General features: G+C 49.9%; 1 pseudogene; it reads right to left on the reverse strand.

Moving 5' to 3' along the window:
- Nucleotides 1-2,480, reverse strand: LOC122476402 (annotated as a pseudogene).
- Nucleotides 2,481-12,198: the final 9,718 nt, after the last annotated feature.

Raw genomic sequence — 12,198 nt, forward strand, 5'->3', positions numbered from 1 at the left:
CTTGCCATTGACAATGACATGGATGGAGGTACAGTGTATTATGCTAAGTGAATAAGTCAGTCATACAAAGACAGATACCATCTGATTTCACTTGTGGACAAAACAGACATACATATGGGAAGGAAGAAAAAAGAAAAAACAGGGAAACAAACCATAAGACACTCTTTACGAAAAAGAACAAACTGAGGATTGATGGAGGAAGATGGGTGGGAGATGGACTAGATGGGTAATAGGCATTAAATAGGGCATTTGTGATGAGCGCTGGTTGTTGTGTGTAAGCGATGAATCACTGAATTCCACACTGACTCACCAAGTGTTGCTCCTGCTGACCCCTATCCATGTCACCCACAATGGCTTTGGGTAGAAGTTGGAGATGTGGCACACCAGAAGCAGATGGCCAGGACCAGGACTGTGGCTAAAGGGCAGCCAGGCCTCTGGCCCCACTGGAGAGACAGGACAGGTGTTCGCAGACTGAGAGGGAAGATGTTCACATCAGTTAAGATACACATCTTTTCACCTCTTGAAACGTGGCACCATCATCTTTCCTTCTTGGCCTCTTCTCTTCTGAAGTTGAGAAAATGTTGCAAATTTATGAGCAGGGAGAGAAAATGCTAGGAGGGAAGGAGCAGGACCGACCTTATTGCTGGAGATATGCCTTCTCTGTGTCAAGAAGACCCAAGAGGAGACAGGGGCAGATGTCATTGATGTGTGCTTGTATTCTTAAGTGTAGCACATGGAACTGATTGAATACTTTGCAGACCTCCTGAGCCCTCCTTCCTCCCTTTGGAGATGGCCACCATGACGTGTTCTGGAAGCTCATGAGATCTGATCCTTGAAACACAATCCACATGAAGCCTAGTGATGCTTCTTCAAAGTGCAACTCACAGCCTCCTGACAGCTATACCTTAAGGGGATCTGGGGAAGAGAGGTTGTGAGTTACAGGAAAGGGGAGGGAAAGAGATGAAATGAGATGAGTGGAAGCCAAGGATTGCTGAAGCAGAGGGAGAAGTTGAGGGTATTGGTCGGAATGGAGCCAAGTTTGGTTTGAATGGAGGATCATACAGAGGGGAAGAAGTCAATAATTGAGGAAGGAACAACTGTTGGAGGAGAGATAGGAGAGGTGTGGACAGAGAACAGGGAAGGGTTCCACAGGAGAGCTGGGATAAAACCACCCAAAGTTAAGGGAGGTCCGTGGGTACAGGGAACACATAGACAGAGGCCACTGAAGGGATTAAATGGGGAAAAATGCAAATTTCAAGGATCATTTACAGAGGGAAGGACTAAAAGGTATCTGAATGGAGGCCATGGAAAGGGGTGGTTACAGGGGACACAAGTTGGAGACATGAGAGCACAGCCTAAGTTCAATGAGAGGAAGGGAAGTAGCAGAAAACATGAAGCTTTTCAAGATCAAACTCTGGCTTCTGCTCCCTACCCAGGCTGGTGTGATTCAGGTTTATGATGGGGAGACATGAGAGTCAAAAGCCAGTGGAGGTTTTTTCCTGGAGGAAGAAGAAACTGAAGGAAACACACACACCTGCCACTTTCATCCACCTGCCCTGAGGGATCACAACACATATTCAAGCTGCCACTAACTGACACGGTCCTAAAATATCAGAGGAAATCTAATTTAACATGTATGAAATTTCCTTTCATGTTCCATCGGCTTCTTGTTACTGAAGTTGCCATTGGACCAGGGCCGCAGGAAAATGACAGTGCCAGTCTTGCTGTCCCAGCCATGAGTCTGCAGCTCTTCCAGCCAAGCAGAGCCCAGAATTTTGTGTTCGGGAATGGTTAGAAAAAGATGTTGTCAACATGGTTCAAAAAGAGATGGGCTCGGGGAAGCCTGTGCCAGAAGAACAGATAGACCAAGAAAGGAGGGCATTTGAGGAGAGAGAATGCAGAAGAAAGATGCCGGGGAGGGGCACTGAAATCTGGAGGACAGGGAGCCATAGTTCCCTCTGGAGACATGTGCTACCCCAGAGCCCCGAACTTGCCACCCATTATTCAAAAGACACAGGGCCCTGTGGTCAGGGATTCTCAGGAAGGAAGGAAGCTGACATCCCGCACTCCCCAGGTATGTGCTGGGGAACTGCACCACGAGCGTCCATACACACGGGTACAAGTGCACAAATGTGCACACACACTGAGAATCACACGCAAATGCATACACCTAGACATACATATAAACATGGAAATGCAGACTCACAGAGATGCATACACAGGCACCTACACACACATACTCATATATACTTACACACACATGCAGACACATCACACACACATACACTCTCTGAGCAGGGCCACCGTCCTCACCATCATCACAGTCACCACCTGGGACAAGAATCTTAAGCAACACCAGTTGCAACAACAGCATCTTATGTGCAGATGTTCTTTCTTTCTCTCAGAAAGTGGGTCTTTGGCGTCTGTTCTCACAAACCTCCCCACACACAGCCCCTCTCTTCTGACTTCCTTCTCAACACACACGCATGCCCTGAGTTTCCGCGACAATGCAAATGGACTCCGCCCTCAACCCTGGACACCTACTCAGACTCTCACTTCCCCTCCGGGTCTGACCCTCCGCTCCAGCTTCCAGCTTCTCCCTGTCACCTGCCTCCGTCCTGCTCCCTGAGGCCCCAGTTCAGGTGCTGCAGAACAAGTCTTCTGTGGCATGGAAAAGGGACCCTACCTCTCGTGCCTTTTCTCCTCATCCAGACAGTAACCCATGAAGACACACAGTTCCCTAGCACCCAGCCCTGGAGTCTGCTGTCACCCTGTCCCTCATGCCCTTGGAACACCCCCATGGACTTCCTTCCCTGTCTCACCCCCACCCCAGCCCATTCACATCTCTGACATGTCACTGCTTGTGTTAAAAAACAAAACCAACCAGGAATGTGAAGATCGAATTGGTGGTATTGAGTGAGTCATTACTCAGGCAGCATCTCATCTGGAAGAAAGAAGGAAGCTCCCAGAAGTTGTACAAATGTTCTCTTATTAGCAAAAGAAGAGAGAGCAATGGCTGAGAGAATGTCGCCTTCCCTTAATTGTGAAAATGAACTATACATTTTGGTGTGCTGACTTTTAACGTGCAGACTCTAGGCTAAAACAAATCTGCTGGAAACAATATTTACTCAAGTGGTGACCCTTGCTGGTGTTTGCCCTCTCACAATCTGGACTCAGTGTTTCTACCCGGATCTCAACATCCAACGGGGCCTGGCAAGTGGTAGGTGCCCAACGATTATCTCTGAATGATTGAATAATTCACTTCAGGCATCAAATCATTCTTAAGACTATGGACTTCTTCGACATAAAGATCTTTGAAGAATCAAAAAGTAGTGGCTGTAATCTGACCTGATGAAATGAGAATCTTGCACATTTTCTTTTGGATGCAAGCCTATGCTAATAACCATGAAGTTCACACAGAGGGTCCTACGGCAAATGTACAATAAGAAATCATGGGAATTTATAGTATGCGGAGTTCATAGAGTGTTCTGGAATCATGTATCCAGATTCCCTTCCTACTGTTCCTGCTAGAATGTTCCATGCTTGTGTTATCATGAGTTGGTCGTGCTGGACACACTGACCTTCTACCTCCTTGGTGTTCTTAAGTGTTTAAAGGCTCTTAAGTATTTGTTTGTGCTTTATATCCTCCAGACAATGTGTTTGGGCTATTGGTCTTGTTATTTTTGGTTGGCTGGTAAGCAGAAATAACCTCAGGCTAATGAGAGATAGATAATATTTTTTGGAATGTTCAGATTGGAATACAGAAAGAAGAGCTCACTCCCACACTTAAGATTTTGAAAGGCTGGATAATCAAAATGGCTCCTCCTGAGTTCATCAGAGCAGAAGGATCAGAGCAACTTGTTAACGTAAATACCAGAGAAATACAGACTCATCAGAAAAATAGGGCATGCAAACCCTTGCTTACCTGGGACACATGCCAGAGGTTCTGTAGGCCAGAAGGAATAATTCAGCTACACTTGCTAACAATTGACTGAAAGCAAGCAGAGTCCTGGGAGGTCCTGAGAGTCACAGACTCAGGAAATTCACTATATCTCCAGGATTTTGCCCATCAACCTCCCAGGGGTTCCAGATGGAATGGAGACCAGGATACGGACCAGAGAAGTGCTTTCTGGTGGTACAAGCCTGAGGTCTGACAGCAGCTCCCTCTTGAAAAAGGCTGGAAGGCTACTATTCTCCACACAAAACGAGCCTTCACTGGGTGTGGGAAGGGCAGGGAGCCCCACTACCTCAGGGCACAGTGAGCCACTCTGCAGCTGGGGGAGGGGCAGTGGGGGAAGGGACAGGAACACACCTTGTCCCAGACTAAGAGGCTCCATCTTCTGAGCAAAGGGGGAACTCTCAGAAGGCCCAGTCCCCAAAGTGAAACACAAAGCACCTGGCTGAGGATGGGACTGGACCAGAGCAGAGGTAGCGTCCCCCTCTCTGTCCCAAGCAGACCGGCCAGCAGGGAACCAAGGGCAGCTCCTGCTGGTAGGGGGACAAGACGATGAAGATACATACCCTTGAGCCACATCCTATTTGAAAAAGAAAATCTCAGACCCAAAAGAATGTCATAAACCGAGTTCCCACCCTGGGACTTCATACCCAATTGAACAAATTTCACAACCCCAGAAATGTAGTCTTACCCAGGCAGGCAGGAAAGTTTTCTTTCCATAGAGCAATGGGTGTGTCTCCTGGGTCCTCTCCAGCCCCCGATGATAAGACACGCACATTGTTCTTCCCACAAGAAAGCAGGTCTGACTCCTGGAAGGCTTCTCATTTGCTGCTCATTCCCCGGGCCCACCCTCCCCCTATAAAAATTTTCATTTGTACAACGTCTCTGAGTGTCCACCTCTGTGCCAGATGAGGTGATATGCGATTCATGGATCATTTAATAAAGCAATTATTGGTCAAATTTATACGGTTAAATTTTCTTATTTTAACAGTTCTGAAGTTTGCCTCTGGATGATTAAATATAGACATCAAAAAATAAATAAAATAAAAGCTTGGAGGACAATATTATTCATTATGTCTTAAATATCTGGGCACAAGCTGCTTCTCATATGTTTTGAAATGAGTCTCAGAGAATATGTTTGCCATACAAACAGGAAAAGCCGAGGAAGTCATGAAGAAAGAAGGAAGGAAGGAAGGAAGGAACAGAGGGAGGGAGGAAGAGAAGGAGGGTGGGAGGGAAGAAGGAAGGGAGGGAGGGAGGACAGGAGGAAGGAAGGAGGGAGGGAGGAAGGAAGGAAGGGAGGAAGGGAGGAAGGTGAAAGAGCAGGCCTATGCTGGCCAACTCCATCTTGTTCTGTGTCCTCCACCTTGAGTGACTACGTCTCCGACATGGCCTCTTTTCGGGGAAAATTGCAGAAACCTCAGACCACACCTCCTCCCCTTGAGTAACCTCCTGGTCACCTGTTCAAACTTCCCAATCAAAACATGCCCAGCAACCTGCGTAATGGGACTCCGACCCTTCCCCAGCGAATCGGCTGAGGCCACGACCCTTCCCCAGCCAATTGGCTAAGGCCACAACCATTACCTCACCAACTGCCCCTAGACCCCTATAAAACCTTTGTGCTTTTGAAACTCGCTGGTTCTCGCCGGCATCTCACCACTGCGTTGGTGCAGGTAGGGGATTGAGCTCGAGCTAGCTCGAAGAAAGGCTCTGTGCTTTTACATCAGACTCAGCTCCATGGTGGTCTTTGGGGATCACGAATTCTGGGCATAACATTTGGGGGCTCGTCCGGGATCCCCAAGACCCCTGAGGGACCCCCGACCTGGAGAGCCTGACTGGCCACGGTTAGTGTATGTTCATTCCATCTTTTCTGTGTGAGCTCATTTCTGAAATTCTGGTAGTGTCCAGCGTGGTCTAAGTGGACGCACTGGAGGACCACAGGCTGGGAGTTTCGAAAGATGTTCTGATCCTTCCTTCTGGAGGGACGGGGATTCCCCTCAAAGGTCTGAGATGAGGCGGGTCGCTCCCACCAGTCGGCATGAGACCATCGTCTAGCTTTCAGTTTTGCTTCCATGGAGTTGGAAGACTGTCTCTAGGGGCCCTCTGTTTGTTTCTGTGTTTCTCTGTTTTGTTCTTTGGACTTACTGGACGGACGTTATGGGACAGACTCAGACTACTCCTCTAAGTATTATGATTGATCACTTTAAGGATGTGAGGGGAAGAGGTAACAACCTCAGTGTGGAAGTCCAAAAGGGTCAGTGGCAGGTTTTTTGTTCTAGTGAGTGGCCAGCTTTCAATGTTGGATGGCGACCAGAAGTAACCTTCGATACCTTCCTACCATCCACCGAGTCAGGGATATCATCTCTCCGCCTAAGATGGGCCATCCTGATCAGCTCCCTTACATTATCACCTGGCAGGACCTTGTAAAAGACCCACCCTCTTGGCTTAAGCCCTTCCTAGCCCCACGTCCTCTGGAGCCAAAACCCATTCTTGCTTTGCAGGGGACAGAGAAGAAGGAGAACAAGAAAAGTCTTACCCAGACTTTAATATTCCTCTACCCTGTCCTGCGGCAGGGAGGATTGAAGACGAATTAATTTTTCCTCCACTGTATAACCCCCCTAGGATGCTGGAAGAACACCATCCTCCCCCTCCAGGGGAGGCAGACGCTGTTCCGAGAGCGGGAGGAGGAAATGCTCCAGTGGGAAGCCCTCCCTTTACCAGACAAAGAGCTCAGAGGGATCAATCCACCTCCGCCACCGACTCCACTATTCTGCCCCTGTGAGCCACCAGACCCCCAGATGCAGAGGGGAATCAGCTCCATCACTATTGGCCTTTCGCCACTAGTGACCTCTACAATTGGAAAGCTAGAATCCAAAGTTTTCTGAGAAACTGGCAGGGCTTATTGATTTATTAGACTCTGTTCTTTTTACTCAGCAGCCAACGTGGGATGATTGCCAGCAGCTTTTGCAGGTCCTGTTCACGACTGAGGAAAAGAGAAAGAATCCTCAGTGAGACCCGAAAACTAGTTCTGGGTGCAGACGGGAATCCCACCACCAACCAGGCTCAGATAGATGCCTCCTTCCCCTTAACTTGGCCCCAGTGGGATTTCAACACAGCAGAAGGCAAGGATCAAAAAACACCCCATGTCTCAGAAGGCCCAGAAGGGGATCCAGCCACATATCCGGAGACTACGAAGGCTAGGGGTACTAGTTCCTTGCCAGTCTGCCTGGAACACTCCCCTACTGCTGGTCAAAAAGCCTCACACAAATGACTACTGACTGGTACAAGACCTTCAGGAAGTAAATAAGAGGGTCACGGACATACACCCAACTGTTCCCAACCCATATACTCTCTTGAGCTCCTTGGCGCCCTCCAGGGTCTGGTATACTGTACTAGATTTAAAGGACACTTTCTTCAGTCTGCCGCTGGCACCCCAGAGCCAACCCTTGTTCACCTTCGAGTGGCATGAACCGGAGGAGGGCTGCAGTGGGCAACCTACCTGGACACAGTCGCCTCAGGGATTCAAAAATTCACCCACCATCTTCGACGAGGCACTACATGAGGACCCGGCTGAGTACAGAAGGGAGTACCCTGGCCTCACCCTCCTACAGTACATAGATGACATCCTGATTGCTGCCGACACGGCCAAAGACTGTGAGCGAGGGACCCAGGACCTGCTGGCTACCCTGGGGGCCTTAGGGTACTGGGCATCGCGCAGAAGGCTCAGATATGCAGGGAGAGGGTAAGTTACCTGGGATATATCCTGGAGGGCGGACAGTGGCGGTTATCAGATGCCAGAAAAGAAACCGTCCTAAAGATCCCTACTCCCACCTCCCGAAGAGAAGCAAGAGAATTCCTAGGATCCGCCGGCTACCGCTGCCTCTGGGTTCCGGGTTTTGCTGAGATTGCCAAGCCCCTATATGAAGCTACCAAAGAGGGGAAAACATTTAAATGGGCTGAAAAAGAAGAAACTGCCTTTCATCGGTTAAAAAAGCTCTCCTAAGTGCCCCAGCCCTGGGCCTGCCAGACATTACGAAGCCCTTCCACCTCTTTGTAGACGAACATAAGGGAATAGCAAAAGGGGTTCTAACTCAAGCCTTAGGCCCCTGGAACCGCCCAGTGGTTTACCTGTCCAAGAAGCTAGACCCAGTGGCTGCCGGCTGGCCGCCATGCCTAAGAATTATTGCGGCGACAGCACTCCTAGTCAAGGACGCACACAAACTGACCCTAGGACAGGAGATCTGGATCACGACCCCACACGCCATTGAAGGGGTCCTGAAACAGCCTCCAGATAGATGGATGAGCAACACACGTGTGACTCATTACCAGAGCCTCCTACTCAACCCTCCATGGGTGCGGTTCCACCCCAGTGCAGCCCTCAATCCTGCAACCCTGCTGCTGGATCCTGACCTAGTTGCTCCACTACATGACTGTGCGGGAATCCTGGAACAAGTACATGGATTCTGGACGGACCTGACCGACCAGCCCCTCCCTGATGCCCAGGCTACTTGGTTCACTGATGGTAGCAGCTTTGTACAAGCCAGACACAGGTATGCGGGTGCAGCGGTGGTCACCGAAACGGACACCGTATGGGTGGAGGCTCTATCCTCTTGAACGTCAGCCCAGCGAGCAGAGCTCATAGCCCTCACCAAGGCGCTGATGCTGGGAGCTGGAAAATGGCTTAACATCTACACAGACACCGTTATGCATTTGCCACAGCTCATATTCATGGGGCAATCTATCAGGAGAGGGAGTTACTGACAGCAGAAGGACGGACTATAAAAAATAAACAGGAGATACTTGACCTGCTTACGGCCTTATGGCTTCCTGCCAAGCTAGCCATTATCCACTGCCAAGGGCACTAGAAAACTGATAACCCGGTAGCTAGAGGTAATCAAAAGGCTGACCAGGCAGCCAAGGCAGTAGCCCTTACTTTAGTCCCCACCATGACCATACAACTACCAGACCCGGGAGACCCAGTTTTACCAGACCAGCCCAAGTACTCCCAGGAGGAGTTACAGCAGATCAAGAAACTCCCCATGGCCCAGGAGATAAAGGGATGATGGTATACACCTAACAAGGAGCTCGTGCTGCCAGACCAGCTCGGAGTCTCAGTATTAGAGCACATGCATCGGTCTACTCACATGGGGGCCCGAAAATTAAAAGACTTAATCCGACATGCCGGAATCAAGATTCACCAACAGGACACCAAAATAGAGCAAGTTATATCTGCCTGAAAGACCTGCCAACTCACCAACGTGAGAGCCACATCAAATAAAAAAGGAACCAGGCTCAGAGGCACCAGACCAGGAGCCCAATGGGAAGTCGACTTCACTGAAGTCAAACCAGGAAAGTATGGTTATAAATATCTTTTAGTATTTACAGACACCTTCTCTGGCTGCTTGGAGGCATACCCAACCAAGCATGAAACAGCTCAGACGGTGGCTAAGAAGCTACTAGAAGACATCTTACCCAGGTATGGTTTTCCTGCCATGGTAGGATCAGACTATGGACCAGCTTTTACCTCGCAGGTAACATAGGCAGTAGCCAAGGTGGTGGGGACAAACTGGAAATTACATTGTGCTTATAGGCCCCAGAGCTCAGGACAGGTAGAAAGAATGAATAGAACCCTAAAAGAGACCCTTACCAAATTAACCATGGAGACTGGCGGGGACCGGGTGACCCTCCTACCGTACACCCTTTACCGGGTTAGAAACACTCCTTACACTCTGGGTTTTACTCCCTATGAGATCATGTTTGGCAGGCCACCCCCTATTATTCCCAACCTTCTTGCTGAGTTTAAAGATCAAGAACTTTTTCTTTCCTTGAGAGGGCTCCAGAGGGCGCATGAGGACATTTGGCTGTGCCTCCGTGCCATCTACGAGGCTGGTCCAACCCCGACAGCTCTTCAGTACAGGCCAGGAGACTGGGTCTACGTCAAGAGGCACCACCGAGAGACCCTCGAGTCGCCCTGGAGGGACCCTACATCATGGTGCTGACAACCCCCACTGCTCTCAAAGTAGACGGCATTGCAACCTGGGTCCATCACACCCACGTTCGGCCAGCGGACCCCTCCTCGATCCAGAAGGACTTCGTCATGCGATGGGCTGTCAATTGGGACCAACACAACCCGCTCAAGCTCAAGCTACAGCACATTCGACCCACCTAATTTGGTAACTCTGTTAGCTCTGTTTGGCACTGATCATGCTGCCGAGAGTCCCCATGCCCCCCAAAACATCATCTGGCAGATCATAGACACCAGCTCCGGGACAATACTTAATCAGACTTCCCAGAGCCACCCCAGGGACACTTGGTTCCCAGAACTTTGTGTAGATCTCCAAATTCTGTTCCCCTTGTCACCATAAGCCCCCGATTCCATGCGCAGAACCTTTATTACTATGTCTGCCCCGGCCACTCTCGCTCGAGCACATGCGGGGACGTGGCTGACTATTTTTGCGCCCCCTGGTCATGTGTCTCGATGGGGCACATCTGGTGGACCCCACCACGCACCAGAGATCTCATCGTGGTAAAGCGGCCCAGTGGCCCCCAACCACCATATGTCTGGGGGCGCGGTAATCCCATAGTTATATCCTTTACAAGCCAAGGTGAAAAAACAACAGGATGGGAGAGTGGAAAAACATGGGGACTCAGGATATAAGACCGGGTTAGGTCGGGAGCCAAAGACAAGGGAGCATTATTTACCCTCTGAATGCAAGCGACTCCCCTTACCCAGCAGTCCACCACGAGGGTAGGACCCAACCAAGTACTAGTTCCCCAACCTGCCCCCACCCGGATGGCCACTCCCAGAAACACCCAGGCCCCAGCCACACGGCCCTCCACATCCCCTGTCCCTACTAGAGAGTCACCTGCATCTCCTGCCCTGGGTCACAACTTACTATCTGATGCAGACCTCCTGTGGAGCACGGTTGTCGGAGCATACCAGGTACTAAACACTTCTAGACCCGACCTGACCAAGGCCTGTTGGCTCTGTCTAGATGTCTGACCCCCATATTATGAAGGTATTGCCATTAGAGGCAATTATACAACAGCCTCCAACTCTAGCTCCTGCAGATGGCAGCAGGCTACTGCAAGACTAACCCTCCAGGCGGTAACGGGGCAGGGCACTTGTATAGGCCACATACCCCCCAAGCAATCACATCTCTGTAATGAAATCCAAACAGTCCCCAGGGAGACAGTGTATCTACTCCCCCCCGAAAATGCATGGTGGGCCTGTTCCAGTGGCCTTACTCCCTGTGTCCACTCCCAGGTCCTTAACTCCTCAAAAGAAAGCTTCTGCCTACTCGTGCAGTTGATCCCCAAGTTAGTGTACCATTTGGGGGGGAGACATACTTAACAGGTTAGGCTCTGCTAACCCCCGAAGTAAAAGAGAGCCTATTACAACCTTAACTCTGGCTGTGCTCTTCGGATTGGGATTAGCGGGGGTGGGGACCAGAATATCCTCACTCATCATCCAGGACAAAAACTATGGAACCTAAGGGCAGCCATTGACTTAGACATAGAAAGAATTGAAAAATCAATTTCTCATTTACAGGAATCCCTTACTTCCTTATCAGAAGTAGTATTCCAAAACAGAAGGGGATTAAATTTATTATTCCTGAGGCAAGGAGGACTATGTGCAGCCCTAGGGGAAGAATGTTGCTTCTATGTTGATCACTTGGGGGGTCGTAAAAGAATCTATGGCCCTCATAAGGGAAGGGCTGCAAAAACGGAAGTTAGAGAGAGAACAATCTCAGTCCTCATACGAGTCTTTGTTCAACTGGTCTCCCTGGTTAACTACCCTCATCTCGGCCCTTGCCAGACCCCTCACCATCCTGCTCATACTAGCAACCCTTGGACCCTGTATAATCAACAGATTGGTCTGGTTTGTCAGGGACCGCGTGGGGTCCATCCAACTAATGGTCCTCTGTGCTAAGTGCGAGCCCCTAAAAACAGAAGAGGACAAGATAGAAATGCAGCTGGTCCCATGATTGGGTCGGCAAGCTACATGATAAGGGGGAATGAAAGAGCGGACCTATGCCGGCCGACTCCATCTTGTTCTGTGTCCTCCACCTTGAGTGACTATGTCCCTGACATGGCCCCCTTTCCGGGAAAATCGCAGAAACCTCAGACCAGGCCTCCTTCCCTTGAGTAACCTCTCACTCACCTGTTCAAATTTCCCGATCAAAACCCACCCAGCAACCTGCATATCGGAACTCCGACCCTTCCCCAGACAATTGGCTGAG

This window comes from Prionailurus bengalensis, chromosome E4 (assembly GCF_016509475.1).
Source record: "Prionailurus bengalensis isolate Pbe53 chromosome E4, Fcat_Pben_1.1_paternal_pri, whole genome shotgun sequence".
In the NCBI taxonomy this organism is placed as follows: Eukaryota; Metazoa; Chordata; class Mammalia; order Carnivora; family Felidae; genus Prionailurus; species Prionailurus bengalensis.